This window comes from Mirounga leonina, unplaced genomic scaffold (genome assembly GCF_011800145.1).
Source record: "Mirounga leonina isolate KUSES-001 unplaced genomic scaffold, KU_Mleo_1.0 Mir_173, whole genome shotgun sequence".
NCBI lineage: Eukaryota > Metazoa > Chordata > Mammalia > Carnivora > Phocidae > Mirounga > Mirounga leonina.
In genome coordinates, this window is record NW_023270447.1 from 60889591 (window position 1) to 60914315 (window position 24725).

A 24725-nucleotide genomic window follows, 5' to 3' on the forward strand; every position below is an offset into this window, starting at 1 on the left:
CCTTCCTTCCTTCCTTCCTTCCTTCCTTCCTTCCTTCCTTCCTTCCTCTCTTTCTTTTTAGTTTCAGAGGTAGAATTTAGTGATTCATCAGTTGCATAAACACCCAGTGCTCATTACATCAAGTGCCCTCCTTAATGCCCATCACCCAATTACCCCACTCCTCCACCCACTTCCCCTCCAGTAGCCCTCAGTTTGTTTCCTAGAGTTTAGCATCTCTTATGGTTTGCCTCCCTCTCAATTTTCATCTTATTTTTCCTTCCCCTCTCCTATGTTCATCTGTTTTGTTTCTTAAATTCCACATATGAGTGAAATCATATGGTATTTGTCTTTCTCTGATGGACTTATTTCGCTTAGCAGAATACCCTCTAGTTCCGTCCACATCGTTGCAAATGGCAAGATTTCATTCTTTTTGATGGCTGAATAATATTCCATTGTGTGTGTAATACATATATATATATATACCACATCTTCTTTATCATTCATCTGTCAGTGGACATCTGGGCTCTTTCCATATTTTGGCTAGTGGGGACATTGCTGCTATAATCATTGGGGTGCTTCAAATCATGAGGTTTGTATCCTTTTGCTGGGTCATAGAATAGCTCAATTTTTTAACTTTTTTTTAAAAAGATTTTATTTATTTATTTGACGGAGAGAGACACAGTGAGAGAGGGAACACAAGCAGGGGGAGTGGGAGAGGGAGAAGCAGGCTCCCCGCTGAGCAGGGAGCCTGATGTGGGACTCGATCCCGGGACCCTGGGATCATGACCTGAGCTGAAGGCAGTCGCTTAACCAACTGAGCCACCCAGGTGCCCATCAATTTTTTAACTTTTTGAGGAACCTCCATACTGTTTTCCAGAGTGGCTGCACCAGTTTGCATTCCCAACAACAGTGTAAGAGGATTCCCCTTTCTCTGCATCCTCACCAACATCTGTTGTTTCCTGAGTTGTTAATTTTAGTTATTCTGACCAGTGTCGTGTGGTATCTCACTGTGATTTTGATTTGTATTTCCCCAATGCTGAGTGATGTTGAACATTTTTCATGTGTCTGTTGGCCATTTGTATGTCTTCTTTGGAGAAATGTCTGTTCATGTCTTCTGCCCATTTCTTGACTGGATTTTTTGGTTTTTGGGTGTTGAGTTTGATAAGTTCTTTATAGATTTTGGATACTAGTCCTTTATCTGCTAAAACACTTTCAAATACCTTCTCCCATTCCGTAGGTTGCCTTTTAGTTTTGTTGACTATTTCCTTTGCTGTGCAAAAGCTTTTTATTTTGATGAAGTCCCAGTAGTTCATTTTTGCTTTTGTTTCTCTTGCCTTTTGGAGACATGTCTAGCAAGAAGTTGCTGTGGCTGAGGTCAAAGAGGTTGATGCCTCTGTTCTTCTCTAGGATTTTGATGGTTTCCTGTCTCACTTTTAGATATTTCATCCATTTTGAGTTTATTTTTGTGTATGGTATAAGAAAATGGTCCAGTTTCATTCTTCTGCATCTCCAGTTTTCCCAACACCATTTGTTGAAGAGACTGTCTTTTTTCCATTGGATATTCTTTTCTGCTTTTTCAAAGATTAATTGACCATAGAGTTGAGGGTCCATTTCTGGGTTCTTTATTCTGTTCCATTGATCCATGTGTCTATTTTTGTGCTAGTACCATACTGTCTTGACGATGACAGCTTTGTAATAGATCTTGAAGTACGGAATTGTGATGCCTCCAGCTTTGGTTTTCTTTTTCAACATTACTTTGGCTGTTCAGGGTCTTTTTTGGTTCCATACTAACTTTAGGATTGTTTGTTCCAGCTCTATGAAAAATGCTGATGGTATTTTGATAGGGATTGCATTGAATGTGTGATTGTTTTAGATAGCATAGACATTTTAACAATATTTGTTCTTCCAATCCATGAGCATGGAATGTTTCTCCATTTCTTTGTGTCTTCCTCAACTTTTTTTCATAAGTGTTCTATAGTTTTCAGAGTACAGATCTTTTACCTCTTTGGTTAGATTTATTCCTAGATAGCTTCTGGTTTTTGGTGCAACTCTAAATGGGATTGATTCCTTCATTTTTCTTTCTTCTGCATTGTTAGTGTATAGAAATGCAACTGACTTCTGTGCATTGATTTTATATCCTGTGACTTTGCTGAATTTCTGTATCAGTTCTAGTAATTTTGGGGTGGAGTCTTTTGGGTTTTCTACATAGAGTATCATGTTGTCTGCAAAGAATGAAAGTTTGATATCTTCTTTGCCAATTTGAATGCCTTTTATTTGTTTTTGTTGTCTGATTGCTGAGGCTAGGATTTCCAGTACTATGTTGGACACCAGTGATGAGAGTGGACATCCCTGTCATGTTCCTGACCTTAGGGGGAAAGCTCTGTTTTTCCCTGTTGAGGATGATATTCACTGTGGGTTTTTCATATATGACTTTTGTGATATTGAAGTATGTTCCTTCTATTCCTACACTGTGTAGAGTTTTTATCAAGAAAGGATGCTGTATTTTGTCAAATGCTTTTTCAATAAATGGCATCATCATCCACCCAACAGCCCAAAGCAACTGATGTTCCACATCCAGTTAGTCGCTGATAAATCCCTTTGGTTCTCTTCAATCTGTCTCCTTCTTTTCATCCTTACTATTCCTGGCCAATAAAGTCTAATAATCTCTCAGGTGGACTCTTTTAATGGACTCCAACTAGTCTTCCTCCTTCCAGTCTTATTAGCCAAACTGGCTATTAACATTTCAAAAACACTAACCTGATTACTCAATGGTATGCTGGTAAATATTTAACAACCAGTTCTCTGGAGAAAGTAAAAAGCTCTGATTTGTTGTGTTTGCCAATTTCTTTGGTGTAAATATTTCCACCATGACCAGTTTCATGCTACCAGTGTGCTATCACTGAACACAGAGTTGGAAAGAAGTGAGCACAATTGGCTTTCATGAGCCACTGAGTCAGCTCCAGAATGCCACTAAACCATGTCACTTTCTTTATTAATAAATTTCAATGGATCTTTGATGCCCTCAGGTTATACTATAAACTCTTCAGGCTGGTCTACAAGGCTCCATGATCTGGTCCTGATCATTTCTCCAGACTCATCTCCCTCATCTCTCCATTCCTACCCAGCCCACCTTGCTCAAATACCCACTTTGTGCTTTAATCAGTGGAGACAAAGATGGGAAGAGATTTTCCTGCACCCAAAAGGAGAGCTAAAAGTGAGTGGATAAGGCATAGAAATACGAAGAGGCCAAGTTCAAGTGTGCAATCAGCTCAGCCTTCAGTGGGACACACCAATCACTGGACAGGTGAGACAACATTACCTAATGAGATCAAAATACCTGACTCCTAGTCCTAGTTGTCTATGTGACTTTCCACAGTTAGTTCTGGACACTGTGTCTCAGTTTCCCCACATCTAAAATGTGGATTTGGGAAGGCAATACTTAAGAGCTTTCCAGTTTAGGGCACCTGGGTGGCTCAGTCAATTAAGCATCTGCCTTTGGCTCAGGTCATGATCTCAGGGTCCTGGGATCAAGCCCCGCATCGGGCTTCCTGCTTAGCAGGGAGTCTACTTCTCTCTCTACTCCTCCCCCCTACTTGTGATCTCTCTCTCTCTCTCTCTCTCTAATAAATAAATACAATCTTTTTAGGAAAAAAGAGCTTTCCAGTTTAGACATTCTTTTTCTATCGAAGACCTAAATAAAGTTCAAATAAGACCAGTAGAGCAGCTAGAACTTGAGTTCTGATGTTGGCTTCCTAGCTGCACTCACGTAGGGGCCCCAATTATGGAGGCCTGAGTTAAAGTACCAATTTCCACACCCCTCCTGTAGTTCTAGTTCCCCCAAATCTTAGGTGTCCTTTGGAACACATATAGCCCTTCTCTGTATCCTGATTGCTTACTCTGTGCTGACCCTTCCTCTGAGTAATGGGATCCCCCAGGATTGGAAGACTCCTGAGGTGACACTGGGATCTATTTGGCTACACCTTTGGGACTCCTTGATCCCTGATACCCATGGGCCTCCTTAAAACACCAACCAGGTATTTCCCAGGGAGTTCCTGAGATGCAGCAGCTTCTGGAGAGTGGCTAAAATAGGACCCTCTTATAGACTAGTATATAATACTGGAGCTGTCCAAGGCAATTGTGGGACATGAGTATGAAGGAGTGTGTACTAAATTTGGGATCAGAGTGGGAGGATAGTTAAAGGGTGTGAAGGACAAGACTAGGAGCCTGGGAAGGCTACTCCCACCAGATCCCTGTCAGCCAGAGCTCTGGGACAGGGTAGTCATCTGCAGGTAGTACAGAAGCAGCAGAGCCCAGTGACACGAGGTCCTTGACGAAAGACCCATCTGGGTTGTGTCCTTTAATACTGTGCAACATCGGGAGAGTTACTCTCTCTGAGTTCAATTTCCTTTTTTCCTAATAATTCAGAATTTTTGAAAAAGCCTTATTGTGAGAGTGAACTAATATAGCAGTAATAGCTACACTTTTTTCGAGCACTAACTACTCTGCAGGCACAGTGTTAAGCAACTTTACATGTAATATTTCAATTAATCACTAGAACAATTCTTTGAGACGAATGTATTATTATTACTGGTTTCTAGAAGAGGACATAGACACACAAAGTTTAGATAACTTTCCCAAGGTCATTCTTCTAATTACCCATGGAGTCAGGATTAGAACTTGAGTCTGATTTTAGTGCTATGCTCTTAACAAGTATCCTATCTTGGATGTAAAGTAACTGGTCTGTGGTAAGTGTTTGGTGAAAATAGGATCCATCCCTGCCTCATCCCCCACTTTAATGCCATTTCAAGTGGCATAGACTAAGACTGTCAAAGAAGCACATTTGAGGAGGATAATACCAAGGAGTGTTCATGCGTTATTGATTTCATTTCTCCTATTTTCCATTTAACTTTGTGCATTTCAGCTAACAAATTGCCAAGAAGAGGATTTTGGTTGTATTGGGAGTGGGTATCCTGGGTGGAAGTCCTTAGAGAAGAAGACCTGGATAGTAGTTTTGAAAGAGAAAGTGATGGAGAAACCATTGGGCTGAGAGTCCATCCTTGCAACAAACTCTTAAACCATTGGCATAACTTCACAAAGTCATTAATCCAATGTTTATTAACCCCTACTCATTCCCTGTGCTAAGAACTGGAGATAGAAAGGTAAGACATGGTTCTCCAATTAAGGAATTCCACAAACCAGTGTGTGTACCAGCCCATGTCTGGGGAGTATCAGAAGCACATTAAAGGTGTTATCATAGCCCAGAAGTATGGTGAGAATCACAGGAGAAGCTTGGTGGGAATCACAGAACAATTCCCTGATTAGGATTTTACCAAGAGGAGAAAACAGAGAAGAGCATTTCAACTGGGCAGTCATTTGATGATAGTAACAGCAATAATAACAGATGTTTACTGCTGTAGTGTTACATATACCTAAGATAACACTTAATCTTCACAAAAACCTTCAAGGTAGATGTTATTCTCCCAATTTTACAAATGACGAAATGCTAACATTTTTAAAAAAGATTTTATTTTTAAGTAATCTCTACACCAACATGGGGCTTGAACTCACAACCCTGAGATTAAGAGTCGCATGTTCTACCAACTGAGCCAGCCAGGCGCACCTTACAAATGATGAAATGAAGGTTTAGTGAGGTAAATGACTCTCATGGTTGTGCTGTTGTGGCACAGTTGGATTCAAACCTAATTTTCTTTGACCCCAGAGCCTCTCCTGCCTCCTTGGTATACACCGCCTCATGGAAAACAGCTTTGTGAAAGGACCTGGAATATTTGGAGGATGGTGAACAAGTTGGTTTGTCTTCAGCTAGAGTCAGCAAACCCTGCCTGTAAAGGGCCAGTAAATATTTTAGGCTTTGTGGGACACATATGGTCTTTATCACAGCTTCTCCAATCTTGTCATAGGCAAAAGCAGCCACAGACATCAATGAATAATTTTCTTCAACCATTCTAAAATGCAAAACCCATTCCTAGCTGGAGGGCCATATAAAAGCATGAAGATTGAGCAGAAGCACAGGAAGTAAAGGTAGGATACCAGTAGGTAAGGATCAGATTCTAAAGGGAATTGAGCACCCTGCTAAGGACTTTGGGCATTAGTTCCCAGATAACAGGAGTTCTCAAAGGATTTTCAAGCAGGGCAATAGCATGGTCAGCTCTGCCTTTTTGAACAGTCTCTCTGGCAGTGTGTAAGATGGGATGGGTGGAAGAAAGACTAGAACAGGAAAGATCTGGGAAGACGTTTTTGTTCTTCTTTAGTGGAAATACTCTTCCGGGACGTTTCTTGTCCGCACTCTGTCATGGATCTTGTGTAGTCCTCTTGTGATTTACATACAGCTGCTACTTAACAATTTTTTAAGTAGTCCATATTTCCCTGATTTGATTCTTAGAACATTCTCTCAAAGGAGACAAGAATAAAGTATTTTCAACAGGAAAACATAAAGATTTAAAGCAGGCTTTATAATAATGTTCTTCCTTTAGCTTCTAGCCTGCTCTTTTTCTTAGGCTCTCCCTTTTCCTTTCTGAATAGATCCTATGTGAGGCCTGCTCAGAAGGCGGGAGAGTAACCCCTCCTGGGTACCAAGCATAGTATACCATGCATATTTCTGCAAAAATAAGCCAGTAAAACCTTTAAATTATCCTTTAAATGTTCACACTCCAATTGACTAATACTGCATTCCCACGTTCTTTCAGGCTCCCTTGGTTTTCATCAGTACCATATTACTTTGTTTTGACTCTAGATTGTGTTATGAGGTTAGATGCATAGTGAAAAGTCACCCCTAAAATCATAGATTCTCTGAATCTTGGTGTCACTGAGCTTTAGAACCTTAGGATATTTGTGGTAAAAGGGACTTTTAAAGTTGTACATTCTGACTTCACTTCCAAAGCAGTGATAGTGTCCCTGAATGATACAGACTTATAACTTATGCTTGAACACTTCTGAAAATGGAGAGCTTGTCATTTCACTCTCCCACTACCAGCAGAATATTTCATTATCAGGCAGATTAATCACTAGAGGTTTTGGATTTTTTTTTTTTTTTTTTTTGTAAATTGCGCTTAAAGCTTGTCCCTCACACCCCGCCCCACAACTTTCACTAATCATTTCTAATTTTTTGCTCTGAGAACACACAGCACACATTTCCACCTTTTTCTGTAGGACAACTTTTGAAGTCTTTGGTGAGGTCTCTCTGGTTCCTCATAAGTCCCCAAGCTAAGCATTCGCAGCATCTCCCACTCTTCCCTAAATAGCATGGTTTCACAGGTCCTTTACTGAAAAATTCTTTTCTCATGCTTTCATGGGTCCTTTACTGAGAAGCTCTTTTCTCTGTGTAGATAAGCTCTAGTTTGTCATTTTCCCTTTTAAATTGCAGGTCCGAAAATTAAAAACTGCTCTGCACAGCCCTTGGACTCTACCTAATTAATAGCAGGTATTGACTTTGTGGCCTTGTGGGATGACTGTAGATGATATCTGTAGATGGTCTGGTCCAGTTCTTATATAGAAAAATGTCGAGAGCTATATAAGTCCAAAGAAATACCCAAAATGAGCTCAGGACAATGGCTAGCTTTATAGGACGCAAAGGTCAGCACTAAATATAGTTCCACCATAAGCAGCACCAGTGGCTTGCCTCAAGGCCCTGCTCAGATCCAGTCTATCCATTTATCCAACATTTATAATGCCTACTACATGCCAGGCACTGTTCTAAAATCTGATGGTACACAATAAATCAGGAAGATAAAAATCCCTGCATTCTTGTGAGGGAAACTGTTAAAATTATATTGTACATTAGAAGATGCTAACTACTATGAAGAAAGATAAAACAGGAGATAGGACTAGGGAGTGTGGGACATTTTAGTTTTAAGCAGGATGGTCAGAAAAACTCAAGTCTTCCCTGAGAAGATTGAGAAAATACGTGAAGGAGATGAGGGGGAAAGAGAATTTCTAGCAGTGAGAACAGTAAGTGCAAAGGCTCTGAGGTAGGAATATGCCTTGAATGAGGAGCAACAAAAGGCTGGATGGCTGGACAGACAGAGTGAGAGGTGGGAGGTAGGAGATGGAGCCAAGGAGGTGATGGGGGCCTTGGTTTTTCTTCTGGGCATTACCTGAAGCCACTGGAAAGTTTGAGAGGAGGATTTACATAATGTTTAAATGATCTGATTTTCAATTTAATAAGATCACTCTAGTTACTGTGCTAAGAATAGACTGTAGAGGAAGAGAGTGGATTCCCTGGAACTGGTTACAGGATATTGCAATATTCCCGGCAAGAGAAAATGATGATCTGGATCAGAGTAGTAATGGTGTAGATGATGAGAAGTGATCTTTTTTGGGGATACATATTTTAAAGAGAACTGGCAATATTGCTGATGTATTACATGGGAGAAAGAGAAAAGTTAGAAAGTCTTTGAGTTGCTTTTTAAAAAACTCTTAGCCACATTAAAGGATGGAATTGCTGTGATTGAGCTTGAGCCATGAGAGGAGCAAGCTTATAAGGGATCTGAAGTTTGACTTTAGAAAATGTTTAACATTTCTATTAGATATCCAAATGAAGATGGATGGCAAGTAGGCAATTGGATAGATAAATTAAGAGAAGACATCTAGGATGGAGATATAGTTCAGATTTTTCAGCATACATCAGTATTTAAAGCCTTAGGTTGTATCTGCAATCAGAGTGAGGATTTATATTCAAATCCCACTAGCCCCCATTCTATTGCATTGTCTCTCTAACATGAGTATCAGTGTTATTATTCTCATCCCTCTGAGCCTGAGTCCTGTCTATGACTTTATATGGCATTATTTTAAACCAAATTGACACTCTCAGCCTTTTCACTACCAGTACAATGACCCAGATATTGAAATCCTGATCCAAGGTTTTAGGGTTCTCTGTGAAAAGACCTGACCATCTGCAATGCTATGCAATATGCACTTTCTGCCCTCTACAAGTGTAATTACACAGGTCAGTTTTTTCTCACAATGTCACCTAAAGTGGGCTTATTTTGTGTTTGGTAACTGCTAAACCCTGCATGAAAGCTAATGGTGTGAGAAACACATTTCAGCTTAATATGGTGGGAAGAGCATAGGACTTGAAAGTTTGAGTCCTACTCTCTGTCTGACCTTGGATGGCTGATTTTATGAAATGAGAATAGTGATACTGACCTCCGTGGGTTGTGTTGATAATCTAGTGAAATCACATCTATTAGAACATTTTTATAGAGTGCCATTTTATAAATGACCCTCTCCTTCTTTTGAGTCTGGAAAATATGTACACCCAGCTGTCTGTGTTCTGTTGCAGCCATTTAGGGGCTAGCATAAGGATTAAGAGAAAAGGACTGGTCAGTGACATGTTCTGTCATCCAGGTTTGCCCAGGTGGGATCAAAGATTGAGCCCAGGTCCAACTGGAATCTCACCTGCCACCTGACTCTCTCCTGGGAGCAATGTGGCTGTGAAGCAGTCCTTACTAGTTTTTAAGAAAAGCTTCCAGGGCGCCTGGGTGGCTCAGTCGGTTGAGCGACTGCCTTCGGCTCAGGTCATGATCCCAGGGTCCTGGGATCGAGTCCCACATCGGGCTCCCTGCTCTGCGGGGAGCCTGCTTCTCCCTCTCCCACTCCCCTGCTCTGCTTGTGTTCCCTCTCTGGCTGTGTCTCTCTCTGTCAAAAAAAAAAAAAAAGAAAAGAAAAGAAAAGCTTCCAGACACACAGGCACCTAATTCCCAAGTAAATATGCTTAATTTTCTTGAGAAATGCCAGGGGCACAGACGTTTTCTCTAGGTTTCAATTGCTGAGTCTCTGCCCATCTTTACCTGCCAACTTGTTCTTTATAATTGTAATCACTGCAGGTAGGCCTGGAAGGTGGGGATATAAAAGCAGATAAAAGTTTTAGGGGAAAGATTCCTCTTCCCCAAAAAGGTTATTTGAAACTTTTTTTTCCTGAAAACTTATGGTATGTGGGTTTTCAAAGGTATAGCACCAGAGAGGAAGAAGGCAAAGAGAAGCAGCTAAGCGTTTTATTTGTTTCACATGTACACTGTCCTTTGCAACACCTATTAGCCTTGATATTTGAAAGAATGACTTTGAGAACTACAGAAACCTCTACAACTTTTTGGTTTACTGTAAAACTTTTTTTTTTCTAGCCTCCATACTTTAGTTTAGTGTGTGTGTGTGTGTGTGTTCTTCAAAATAAGACTTCTGCTGGGGGGCGCCTGGGTGGCTCAGTTGGTTAAGCGACTGCCTTCGGCTCAGGTCATGATCCTGGAGTCTCGGGATCCAGTCCCACATCAGGCTCCCTGCTCGGCGGGGAGTCTGCTTCTCCCTCTGACCCTCCTCCCTCTCATGCTCTCTGTCTCTCATTCTCTGTCTCAAATAAATAAATAAAATCTTTAAAAAAAAAAAAAAGACTTCTGCTGGTATAATTCCTTCCACAGCATCCTTGGAATTTTATCACAGCTAGTTAGTTAGACAAACCAATACATATTTATAGAATCCGTACTAAGTGCCTGCAGCAACAGTTGGCCAATTGGAACAGAATGTTCCCTAGGCATGGAAGTGCATACTTGGTTTGATTGTTTAGCTCTGAGATGCCTTTGGTCCCTGCATCTGTGGATCTCATGTGGTGTCCTCTCATTGAGACTGCAAGGGATTCAGGAATATGTTCTCTTCTTTCCTCAGAAGGAAGGCCATGTGTAGCTGAGGCTGGAGAAACAACAGCTCTGTAACTGAGTTTATCCTCCTGGGCTTCTCCAGAAATCCCAGGACCAACTGGATTCTTTTCTTCCTCTTCCTCTTTCTTTACTTACTTACAGTCCTGGGCAATGGGCTCATTGTTACCCTGATCAGAGTAGATGTCCGCCTACACACCCCATGTACTTCTTCCTCAGCATCCTCTCTGTACTGGATCTCAGCTATGCCACTACCACAGTGCCCCAGATGTTGGTCCATCTAATAAGCAAGAAAAAGACCATATCTTATATTGGGTGTGTGGTCCAGATGTACATGTTCCTGACCTTAGGCATCACTGAGACTTGGATTTTTGCAGCCATGGCCTATGACAGATATGTTGCCATATGCTATCCACTCCATTATAGGGTCAAGATGGGCCAAACCCTGTGTGTAGTCCTGGCAGTCAGCTCTGCCCTTTGTGGTCTCACCCGTGCCCTTGTCTACACAGTCTTTGCAATGAATCTGCCCTACTGTGGCCCCAATGAAATCAATCACTTCTTTTGTGAAATTCCTGCTGTCTTAAAGTTGGCCTGTGCAGATACATCCCTCAATGACCAAGTGGACTTTATCTTGGGTTTCATCTTGCTCCTGATCCCATTATCTCTCATCCTGACCTCATATGTTCACATCTTCGTGGTTGTTCTAAAGATTCGCTCCACACAGGGATGAATCAAAGCCTTCTCCACCTGTGCCTCACACATCACTGTGGTCACTATGTTCTGTATTCCATGCATGGTCATGTATATGAAGCCTGGCTCTGAAGCCTCCCCAGAGGATGACAAGAAGTTGGCCCTGTTCTACAGTGTCATTTCTGCCTTTCTGAATCCCATCATTTATAGCCTCCGGAACAAAGATGTGAAGAGGACTTTCCTCAAGTTAATTGGAATGAGTGAGGACGGTCAATAGGCCATGGACTAGGACTGCCTACAGTGCCCTGATCTCTGATCTCTGTCTGTCCCACCCTGATCTCTGTCTGCTCCATCCACACTTCCACTGAAGTCATTGGACTGGATGAGGAGCCCAGGGTGAGGAAAATATCTAGAAAAAAACCACTTTTGCATTAACTTGGCCACTGGAAATATTAGGAAAGGACTCAGGGAGAACTGTGTTCAAAGCTTAAATACATCATTGGCCTTCTGCGACTTTGGAAGAGTCACCTTACTTCTCTGAGATGTAATTTCTACATCTGTAAAATGTTTTTCATGATACTCATTGTGCTTAAGTAATAATAACTGACTTTATTGATCACTTTGCATATAATGTCACTGTCTGAGTGCTTTATATGTACTTATTATTTTAATTCTTATAACAACTCCAGAGATAGGTATTATTATCTTCATCATACAGATAAAGAAACTGAAGCACAAGAAGATTAGGAAAGTTGCTAAATGCCACCCACCTAAAAAGTAACACAACTGAGATTTGAACCCAGGTAGTATGGTTCCAGAGCCCAGACTCTTATCTATTACATTATGCTATTTCTTGAATTGTTAATAGAGATTTTTGAGGCTCAGCTGAGATAATGAATGGGATGGTATTGAGAAAAATGTACACTTATGATTATCATTTTATGTCATAACTACAGGGTAAGACCCATGAAGTCTAGAGCTCTACTGGATACTTTAGATCTTCCTCACCAACATTCCATAGCCTAAGTAAATAGCATTGTGCTGTCAAGCATTAACTTCTCAATACATGTTTGTTGAATGATTTTTCCCAGCCCCACCTCTGTCCTTGGTCTGCAATCTCTCCAATTTTTCTTTTAGCTCCTCTTCACTTTCTTGGGTCTCTCTCTCATTTCATTATACTTACCTGCAACTATGGCTTCCAGCAACTTAGACTTTTATTCACAAGGAGAGTGTCTTGATTTCCACAACTAACTTACTCTTAAATTTCATTTGCCACCAGAGAGACCAGGGGGATAATGGGAAGAGCCCTGAGCTTTAGTCCTGCCTTAATTTGTTGAGAACTTAGAAAAAACACCTAATCTCTCCAGAAGTCAGTCCCCCTAATCTTTATTTTATTTTTTTAAAGATTTATTTATTCATTTTTGAGAGGGAGAGAGAAAGAGAGAGTGGAGGGAGGGGCAGAGAGGGAGAATCTCAAGCAGACTCCCTGCTGAGCTCATGGCCTGACTCAGGGCTCAATCTCATGACCCCAAGATAATGACCTGAGCCGAAATTAAGAGTCAGATGCTTAACTGACTGAGCCACCTCAGTGCCCCTGGTCCCCTAAATTTTAAAATGGAGATAGTGACCATATCTGACTCTGCTATAATATAAAATTATTTTTAAGTTCAAATGGGAAGAGGCCTCAAAACTTAAATAATTATATGAATTATCATTAGAGAGTCATTGCCTTCAAAGCCAGATACCTTAGAAAATGATCATTAAGTTATTAATGGTAGCTTGTATTTGTCAACTGTAAATGTTAAGATCAGGCTTATTGTGAGGTCGGGATGTATGGGTTGGATACTCATGATGGTAATTGACTACATATACAGAGTCATACATTCAGTACACATACACACACGCACACACACACACACATCAAAATTAATGAGACACAATCACATCAGCTACCATATTAACCAGGAACTAAAATATTTCTCATGTTTTCAAAGCAAATCAAATTCCTATCACTCTGAATTCAGACAAATATTAAATTGTTTTCCAGAAGGCTATACAAGATGAACCTTTTATAAGTCAACCACTCTCTACACATCTTTCTAATAGGATTCAATCAACAAAATATTCCAATTGCTCTTCCCTGCTTAGAAACAAGTTTTATTTGTCAACTAAGGATCGTCTGGATGTTAAGAAAGCCCAAAAGATTACTAAATGCTACAAGTGAGTTTTGCTCATTAGCAACTTTCTCCAGAAGATAAATTTAGGGGGGTTGCCAGCCTAGAGCACTCTTAGAATTCCCCAAGCATTAAAGGAATGGGACCTCTAAGAGTGATATGGAACTCTGAGGAGGGAAGGGTTTGTAGTCCTAAGGTTTCCCTGCCTGAAGGCCACAGCTTCTAAGGAGAGAAACCCTCGGGAAAGAGGAGACTTGATTATCTGGAGGAGAAAAAAAAAAAGAATTGTTAGCAAGACATGCTGATTGTGTTTCTTTGGGGCTTGTTAGGAAAATTGCTCTGGGTCATTAGAGGTGGCAATTGAGGATCATCTTCTGGAGCGAATGGGGTTTCCTTCTTCAAGCTCTCAAAGCAATAGAAATACATAGCAGGCCCACTCAATATACCCACCTCCTGGTATGATCCCTCTCCTCTGGCCAGTCCTGACTGCTCAGGTCTTTGCATAGGCTGTTCTACCCAGAGAGCTCTCTCCCCCATTTGCTTACTATCTCCTTGTTCATCTATAAGGGACTCATGCAGGTCTCTTCTTTAGGAAGCTTCCGAACTATTTTCGTCCCAGATAAAAACTTTTTCTTCCGGAGCGCCTGGGTGGCTCAGTCATTAAGTGTCTACCTTTGGCTCAGGTCATGATCCCAGGGTCCTGGGATTGAGCCCCACATCAGGTTCCTTGCTCAGCAAGGAGCCTGCTTCTCCCTCTCCCACTCCCCCTACTTGTGTTCCCTCTCTAGCTATCTCTCTCTCTGTGTCAAATAAATAAATAAAATCTTTAAAAAAAAAAACTTTTTCTTCCGCCTTGCCCCATATAGAACACTTGGCTGGGAGAGATCTTAAGGAGTCCAACCCTTATCTTGGCCTTCAGTCCCTTTGACAACAAGAACTGCAAACATGTCATTCAAATATATTTTCATAAGGCGCAAATGCATGTGGCTTGGAATGTCCTTGCTCTCATTCATAATTTGAAAAAAACAAAACAAACAAAAAAAGAAATCTCAGCAAATTGGGAGTAAAAGGAAATTTACTCTCTGTGACCATTTACCAAAAAACTTCCAGTTAACATCATAAATAATGGTGAAAGACCAAGTGCTTCCCCCTAAAACCAGTACCAAGATAAGGATGCTTATTTTCACCACTCTTACTTGAAGTGGTACTGGAAGTCCTAAACAGTGCAATAAGGCAAGAAAAAAGAAGATAAAAAGGGAAGAAATAAAACTGTCTCTATTTGCAGATAACCTAGTTGTCCATGTGAAAAAAAGCAAGGATTCTACATAAAAACTCTTAGAACTAATTAATGGATTTAGTAATGTTACAGAATAAAAGATTAACAGACAAGAATCAATTATATTTCTATATACTAGCAATGAATAATTGGAAACTAAAATTATATGATGTTATTTATAATAGCTTCATAAAAATTAAATAGTTAGGTATAAATTAACAAAACATGTACAGTATCTGTGCTGAACTGTAAAACACTGATGAAAAAATCAAAGAAGTAAATAAATGGAGAGACATTTCATGTTCTTGGATTGAAAAACATAACATAGCAAACATGCCAATTTTCCCTCAAATTATTCTACAGTTTAATGCAATTCCTATCAAAATCCCAGCAGGAATTTTTGTTGATATGAATGAGTAGATCTGAAAATTTATATAAAAAGGTAAAAGGAATATAGAGGAAGGGAAGGAAAAATAAACTAAGACAAAATCACAGAGGGAGACAAACCATAAGAGACTCTTAACTATAGGAAACAAACTGAGGGGGTGCCTGGGTGCCTGGTTAGTCGTCTGCCTTCAGCTCAGGTCATAATCTCAGGGTCCTGGGATTGAGCCTTGCATCAGGCTCCTTGCTCAGTGGGGAGTCTGCTTCTTCCTCTCCCTCTGCCCATCCCCCCTGCTTGTGCTTTCAAGCTCTCTCTTTTCCTCTGAAATAAATAAATAAAATCTTTAGAGAAAAAAAGGAAACAAACTGAGGGATGCTGGATGGAAGGTGGGTGGGGGGATGGCATAACTGAGTGATGGGCATTAAGGAGGGCACTTGATGTAATGAGCACTGGGTGTTATATGCAACTGATGAATCACTAAACTCTACCTCTGAAGACCTCTGAAACTAATAATACACTATATGTTAATTAATTGATTATAAATTTTAAAAAAGGAAAGGCATTAGATTAAAGCAATTTGAAAAAAAAGGAATAAAGATGGAAGAACCACTATCCAATTCTAAGACTTACATAGTGCTATAATCAGCAGTATTGGTATTGGTAGACAGATAGACATATACATCAATGAAATAGATTAGATGAGAAGTAGGCCACAGACGTATGGCCAACTAATATTTAATGAAACTAGAAAAAGTAACTGAATAGAGAAAGGATAGTGTTTTTAACCCATGGTGCTGGAACTATTGGACATAGAGAGGAAAAGATAAATCTCAATTTAAACCTCATACCTTACTCAAAAATTAAGTTAAAATTGATCATAGATCTAAATGTAAAATGTGAAACTATAAAACTCTTAGAAAAAAAATAAGAGAAAATCTTCATGACCTAACGTTAGGTAAAGATTTCTTAGACATTACACTAAAACATAACCCATCCAATGGAATTCTGTGCATGACCATGTTGATGGCTCAGTGGATATGGGAACGTAGTTTATGATGGATTGTTTTGTTTACCTAGTCATATAGGTGACTCATAGTTAGCTATTCATTTTCTACCAGGGCACAGGAGCTATTTTTAAAATAACTTATTTGAAATCATTTAAGATGCACAAGGAGTTGCAAGAACAGTACATAGAGTTCTGGTGTGCCCTTTACCCAGCTTCCCTCAGTGATAACATCTTACATAATCATAGTACATTATCAAAACTAGGAAAGGAAAATTGGTTACAAAGCTAAACCAAAGACATTATTCAGATTTCACTAGTTTTTTTATCTGCATTCACCTTTTTTCGTAGTTTTGTTACAAACTGAATTGTGTCTCCCCTTTCCCTCACCAAAGCCCTAATCTGCAATATAACTTCAATTGGAGATAGAGCCTTTAAAGAGGTAATTAAAGTTGAATGATGTCATATGGGTGGGCCCTAATCCAATCTGACTGGTGCCCTTATAAATAGAGAAAATTAGGACACACAGAGAGACACATCAGGGAAAAGACCATGTGGGGACACAGCAAAGGAGAGAGGCCTTAGAAGAGACCAAACCTGCCAACAACTTGGTCTTGCACTTTCAGCCTCCAAAACTGTGAGAAAATAAATTTCCTTTGTTTAATTCCTTCAATCTGTAGAATTTTGTTATGGCAGCCCTAGCAAACCAGTATGAGTTTTATGACATTTTATCACAGACTTTTCCATTTCCACAGACACTCATGTTACCCCTTTGTAGTCATCCCTCCCTGCAATTTTCACCCTGTTACCTATTGACTTGCTTTCTATCACTTTAATTTGTCATTTCAAGAATCTTATAGAAATGGGGGCGCCTGGGTGGCTCAGTTTGTTAAGCGCCTGCCTTCGGCTTAGGTCATGATCCCAGGGTCCTGGGATCGAGTCCCGCATCGGGCTCCTTGCTCATCAGGGAGCCTGTTTCTCCCTCTCCCTCTGCCTGCCACTCCTCCTGCTTGAGCTCTCTCTCTCTGTCAAATAAATAAATAAAATCTTAAAAAAAAAAAAGGGAGGCACCTGGGTGGCTCAGTCGTTAAGTGTCTGCCTTCAGCTCAGGTCATGATCCTGGGGTCCTGGGATCTAGCCCCACATCGGGCTCTCTGCTCAGCGGCAAGCCTGCTTCTCCCTCTCCCACTCCCCCTGCTTGTGTTCCCTCTCTTGCCGTGTCTCTCTCTGTCAAATAAATAAATAAAATCTTAAAAAAAAAAAGAATCTTACAGAAATGGAATCACATATTATGTGTATAGCTGGCTGTCTGCTTTATAGGGAATGAGAGATGCCCTCAAGTGTGGCTATCTACTATTTCATGGGCAGTTGCTAATGGGATGAAAGGGTGGCCAGAAACTTGGAAAGAAAAAGATTAGAGGATTAATGACATGGGGTCTAGAGGACATCATGTGGATGTGCCTCTCTCAGACCCAGAATGTGAAGATAATCATGTGCTACATAAATATGCACGGTGGGCATCCACTACGGGGCCAGGGGCGGGGAGTGTCTCTCTATAATCAGGTGGACTAGATGATCCACCTGTAGACTGGTCAACCTCTTTCCCGAACCACACACGTGCTTGCTCTACACAGCAGCCATTGCAGCATGACAGAGGCTATGTGAGGACTCAGCCCCATGGAGTCAGCCTGACCAAGGCTGAGTTGGCCATTGCTACTGCTATGTGCCAGACCCCAGCTGCAGAGACAGATGCTGAGCCTTTGATGTGGTACCATTCCCTGAGGGAGCTGCCAGTTACCTGGTGACACATAAATTACATTAGACACTTTCCATCATGAAGGGGCTGCAGTCTGTCGTTCCAGGGATAGACACATATTCAGGTTTCCTGCCTGAAGTATCTCTGACAGTCCACCACTAATGGTCTTACAGAGTGTGTTATCCATTGCCATAATATCCCATGCAGCATCATCCCCAACCAGGAGACACACTTTACTAAAATATATATATATATATATATATATATATATGACAGTGGCCTTACACTCACAAAACTCAGTGGTCTCCCATTGTGCCCAAACACCCAGAAATATCTGGGTCTAATAGGATGAAGGAGTTGCCTACTGAAGGCTCAGTTAGTGTGCCATGTGGGAGAAAACATCCTGTAGGGTTCTAGTGCCATCATAAAGAATGCAGTTTATGATGTGAAACAGCAAACATGGTTTAAGTGGTACCATCTTCCTCTGAAGGGACACACGGATCCAGGTGTGATGGGATTGGTCCCTCTCTCTAATATATGAATTAACACTCCAGAGGAATTTTTGCTTCTTATCTCTGCAACTTTGGGTTTGGTGTGTTTGGAGGTTCTAGTGCTCAAAGGAGGAATCATTTCACTAGGGAAGAAAACCTTGGTTCTGTTTAATTAAAAGCTGAGATCGCCTCTTCGCCACCACTGCTAAACCAACAGGCATAGTGACACGATGGTGGTGAAACCTGACTGCAGTGTGTTTGGGAGGGAAATGTAGGACAGGAAGTGGGGAAAGGAAGTGCACACCACTCTCCCTAGGAGACTTCCTCCAGAGGGGAGCAAGGAAATGGGTGGCAACTGGCAGGGAAATGGGCCACAAAGTGATTTTCCCCTCTCCCTGCTCTCTTTCACATAACTAATGCCTTCATTTTCTTTCTCTTCAACAAAAATAGAGGGGGAGTTTGCAGGTAGGAGGATGAAAGCCAGCTGAGGTTTTCCCCTGGATAAGCACAGGCAGTGTCGGATAGGGGACTCACTTTGCTGAACTGAATTGCACATACTAATAGAAGGAATGATGAAAACTTGAAGGGGGCTCTTGAAACACCATACTAATACCTACCACATGTTCCACTAACCTCCCTCCAGTGCTCATGGCAGATGTTACTGATCAATCATGGCTGTCTTTCTCAGTGAGCCTCGGGTGTCTTGGCATCTGTCTTGATCCAGTATTCTAGGTAGTTGCTACCAACCAGAGTTTGACAATAAGACAACTCCATTTGCCATCTCCAAGTAGCACTAATGTTTGACTCCGGTGACAGTGATTTCAAATCAAAGAAGGCTACTTCAGACTTCTCACCTTCTGTTGTCCAAGGGGATGTCTCCCCCATCTATGCTTGGGTGAGATTCTGACCACAATTATGAGGTACCTGCTATGTGTCCTGCCCCAGGCAAGAAGCAGAGCTGCTGGGTGAGAAGGAGATGTTGTGGTGCCTGATCACTCTGAGTCTCGTTGTGAAAATATATGTTTGTAGGACAAGCAGATCAACCATCTGACTTACACTAGGGAGTCATGTCAAGCATAAATGATATGCAAATTTTACTACATCTGTTTCATACCTGATCATATTTAATCCCCACAGCTACCCTATACTCTTATTGCTCCATTTTACTGGTCTAAGAACTGAGGTACAGGGAGGCTGGTATCTTGTCCAATACTACATTATTAGTAAGTGGCAGAACCAGGATTTGAGCTTAGGTCTTCCGACTGTTCAGGGCTTTGCTCCCATGTGGAATATTTATCAATTGTTTCATCCTGAGCCAGGTTCTGTGAAAAATCTCATAATTGTTGGGGAGCATATTCTCTTCCCTGCAGAAAGCTACAGCCTTTGGGGGCACTGGATGTCAGAACACAACATAGGCCAGGACCCACCAGGGCATGATGTAGAGAGTGCATCAGGCTCCTGGGGACTGAGAGAAGAATAGAACCCTTCCCTGCTATCCTCCTTTTCCCAAAACCCCTGTGGATTCTTTATGGTCCATGGAAGTCTTCCCTGGCGTGCCTTCCTGACCCTCACCTCTTGCACTTCTCAATCCATGTACTTACGGTAACTGACACCCACCCATCTGTCCCCTTGTACTCCAAGGCAGAGTAGGAGGAAGCCTGTGGAGAAGAGAGGGTTACTGAGCTGGGAGGGTCAGGGCACCTGGGCGTTGTAGGCGTTGAGTGCCAGTCTGGGGAGGTGAAGTGTGGTCAGGGATTGGGAGGGCTGCGATGGGCCCTGGAGAATCCCACAACACAGAGGCTCATTAAGAAGCTACTTGATTTGTCTTCCCTGAGGATCAGGAACAGAATATGAAAGAGGGACCAGCAGGTTCCCAGCTTATCCCACACTGAGCCCAGTGCCAGGTAAGGAGGAAAGGGGCAGAGGCAGGGGCCCAAGCCATGCAGTCCTGGGCATCCTTGCCTGATGTTTCCTGCCTATCCCTGCCTGTCTCACTGGATGCCTGTTTGCCTGCTTTCCATCTACCTCAGGTCCTCCTGGGCATCTGCTCGGCTTCCTGACCTCAGTCCTCCTGTGTTATTGATTTCTCTCTGTACAGTGATCTGTCTCTTTGTCTTTCTCTCTTCCTCCTTATTTGTCTTTTGGGTGTGCTTCTCAGTTGAGGGGGATAGAGGTGGAAGGAAGTGAAGGCTTGCTGCTATGGAGCTGAAGCAGTTGGCTCTCCATAGAGGATATAGGACAAGGCCCTGGTAGGAGAGATGAAAGTGGGGATGACAAGTTATAGAAGATAAGAGCTGAAGGGAGATGTTAGAACTGGGAAAATTTGTAATGCACTTATTTGGGAAAGGGAGGCAGGTGATTGCTTCCAAACAGGATACTAATATCCTGTCATTCCTCTCTGGTACAGCTCTAGGCCAGGCCCTGCAATGGCTGCAGAGGAGCCTCACAGTGGGCTTGGGGCCCCCATTCATCTATTCCTGGCCCTTCTATCCCATCTCCCTCTACACTCCTCTTTTCCTCAGTTCTGTACCATATTCTGGTCACTGAGTATGTAGCCAGGACTGGGGATGGGATGCCTACTGAGAGACTACTGCAATTGTCCAGGCATCCGACATCAGGTCCAGGTGGAGCTGGAAGGAGAGCATAGAGGGGTGGCAAAGTCTTCAACTCTTCCAGATAGAGTAGACCAGAGACACTCCTGCCCAATCAGCAGACTGGTCACAATACATTTTGAGATTTTTTTTTTTTGGTAATATAACTGTGTACTATATTTTTTTAATTCAATTAGCCAACATATAGTATATCATTAGTTTTTGATATAATGTTCAATGATTCATTAGCATTTTGACAGTTTGTTTGATCGTCTCATGGGGTCAGCAGGTTCACAACCTTCCAGGCCATCTGATTTTATCTGTGGACCACCCTCACTAATGTAAGTTGGTTACATTACGCTGGATCTTGCCTCCCTAGTGTAACTCCCAACTGCACTCTTGAAACCACCCAGAACAAGTCTTAAATAAGTCTTCTACATGAAAGCCCTTTAAAGAGTTGGGCCTCAGCTTCCAGAATGCCCTTCACCTTTCACTCCACATGGCAAACATCCCCAATTGCTTCAACTCTTGCCCATATGATGTGGCTTCCAGACCCTTCTTTATAACCTGTTTCAACATATCCACACTCCCTTTAAAATGTGGCCCCAGAAGTGAGAAAGATGCCCCACATGAAGTCTGGCTACTGCAGATACAGTTCCAAGACCTGTCAGCATCCTTTCGTGATCTGTCAGCATCCTTTCTCAATGATGTCATTCACATTGACTTTGTAGAAAGTTTCCTTACACGGATCCACTTTCAGTCCTCGGTTATTGCCCAATGAACTGCTGCCCCACCTGACCTGTTATCGTTGGCTTTTTGAACCCAAGGAAGGGACAGAGAATTTTAGCTTTGGGCTATAGCATTTCTTTTCTTGACATCAGCTTCTTGTTCTATCCATTTGAGACTTGAAATTATACTTTCAACCACTGGATTAGGTTGTCTTCCTCACCATCTATATGAGAGGCTGTGAAGGAAGAACACATAAGACTGATTGGTCCATGGGAAGATGATCTTGAATTTGCTAGTGGTCACAGTTAAATGATCTGTATCCAACTCATTCTTACCTCCTTCCCTTCCATTTGTACTCTTCCTAAAGCTGCCTCTCATGACTTGTGCCCTTAGTACTATAGCTGTCCAATTCCTCAGAGACCTTGCAATGTCACTTCTCTCTCCCTCTCTTTTGACCTCCCCGTAGTGTATATACATTCTGAACTCCCTTCTCTCTTAAAAAAAAAAAAAACAAAAACAAAAAACAAAAAACAGGAACACAAGCAAAACGTCTCTTCCACCTTATGTCCCAACCTTAGATATCTCCTCCTTACTCCACTTTACAGCCTAGTTCACGTCTCAAAACCTACTGGTGTCTGATTTCTGTCTTCATCACTCCACCAACAGTTCCCATTTCCAAGCCAAGAATAATTTCCACATTATTATATTTTTAAAGTTTTATTGCTCCTGCCCTCTCTGTAGTTTCTGGCACCATATGCCCTTTTGAAGATGCCAACTCCCTCAGTTTGTGGCACCAAGCTCCCCTGCCTCCCTGATGCTCTTGCTCAAGCCCTGGCTCTTCCACTGCTGATCTCTCATGCTCCAGATTGCAGCTTTTGATTCTTTGCTCTTTCTCTGAGGTGTCCTGAATAGTTCTCATCCATTTTATGCCTAATTACCTCCAAAATTTTGATCTTCCACTTAAATCTCCTTCCTGAGTTTCAAGGCTATCTGTCCTATTCTTTGATGGTCAGATCCTCAAAGCTACCCCATGTTTCAAGCTCTATGTCTATAACAGAGTTAATCATTACCTTCCAGCCACTTCCTGCCCCATGCCATCTCTCTCTCTTCCACCTCTACCCAGGTTTTGTCTTGAAATTGTTCCCAAGCCTGAAACCTCAAGCTCATGTTTGTCCCCTCCCTCTTTCTCACATTCCGTACCTCTCAGATACCAAGTTCTGTTGATTCAATTTTCTATACCTCTCTATAATCTCTCTTCTCTTCTTTGTTGTCTAGAATATTACGTTGCTTCTGCCTTTTTTCCATACCCCTCAAATGGTCTTCCTCCAATGCCTTCTCCTAACTTCTACCCAAGAAGTGATGTTTCTAAAACCTAAATCTCAATGAATTACTTTTCTGCTTAAAACTCATCTGCAACGGGGCGCCTGGGTGGCTCAGTTTTTAAGCGTCTGCCTTCGGCTCAGGTCATGATTCCGGGGTCCTGGGATCGAGCCCTGCATCGGGCTCCCTGCTTGGCCGGGAGCCTGCTTCTCCCTCTCTCACTCCCCCTGCTTGTGTTCCCCTCTCTTGCTGTGTCTCTCTCTGTCAAATAAATAAAATCTTTAAAAAAAAAAAAAAAAAACTCATCTGCAACTTGCCATGACCTAAATGATCAACTCCATGCTCTTTAACAAGATATATAATATCCTTTATAATCTTTTCCCTCTTGCCCTGTGCAGACTAGCCCATGCTCAGACTTTATGGCTTGTGCTCCATGTTTTCACAAAGTTCTCCCTTAGTTATGGTCCTTTGCACCTGTTATTCCATCTTTTTAAAAACTCTTCCTTAAGTTCTTTGCTTAGCTAATTCCTGCTCATCTTTTAAAATTCACATCATGTATCCTCTTCTTGGTGAAATCTAACTCCCAAAGGCTACCTAGGTGCTTCTTTAATGGACTCCTGTGACACCCTGTACTTACTTCTATCAGCACTTATTGATTGACTGCCATTCATTGTTTACCAGTCTCTTTCCTATGCATGGTCTTCGAGGGCAGAGATTTTTATTACTCTATCCCTAGTGCTTAGCATAGAGCTTTGGCTGCTAGCACATATTTCCATCATAGTGCTAAACACATTAGAATGTGGTTTGTGCCTCTATTCTTCTATTTCTCCAACCAGACTGTAAGCTCCTTGAGGATTAAGAATATAACTTGTTTGTCCTTGTCTCTTCAGCTCCTAGAACAGAACCTGGTAGGTAGACGGTGCTCAGTGTTTGTTGACCATTTGATGAATGACACCATGAGGAAGGGGATTTGATGGGAGCTTACATTACTAAGCTCCTGCTCTGTGCTAGCCACAGTGCTAGGCGCTTCACACATATTATGTATTACTTCTCACGAGCTCTCTTCCTGGTAGGTATTACACAGAATTTACAGAGAAGGAAACGGGGTTCAAGGAGATTAAATTACTTGAATAGGGTCACAGTTGAAGTACCAAGACTTGAAGTCCAATCTTCTGATTCCAAATCCCATGCTCCACTAGAACACGCCACCTTCTATGGCACCACAATCAAGGAATCAGCCCTAACTTTTAAGATATAAACTAAATCCATGCACAGTCTTTAAATGTGTCTCCCTTCCAGTCAGAAACCTCAACTGCAAGAAAGAAAGAACTCCAAGGGATAGATTACCATTGGGAGGGGTATTCCCATTAGGCTGCAGGGATTCAGAGATGCTGAAGCTGCCTTTAAGCAAACAAACAAGCAAGAAACAATAACCAAAAAAAAAACCCAGTTATTATTCTGCCTCTATTATAGTTTTAGGGTCAAGCAGGAAGACCCTTCCCTTCATTTGTGGGTAAAGCCAGGATGAGACAGAGTGGTGAACAACTTCATCTCAAATAAAATCACATGTGAGGAAGCTTCCAGAGACCCAAAAGATTCAAGAAACTCAGACATGGGTTTTTTCTAAAGACTTTTAACATTTCTGGATTCATATATCTTCCCACATTTCT

At 41.7% G+C, this 24725-nt stretch overlaps 1 pseudogene; it reads left to right on the top strand.

Annotated features, from left to right (window-relative positions):
* The first annotated feature begins 5145 nt into the window (after positions 1 to 5145).
* Positions 5146 to 11607, top strand: LOC118019609 (annotated as a pseudogene).
* The last annotated feature ends 13118 nt before the right edge of the window (positions 11608 to 24725 follow it).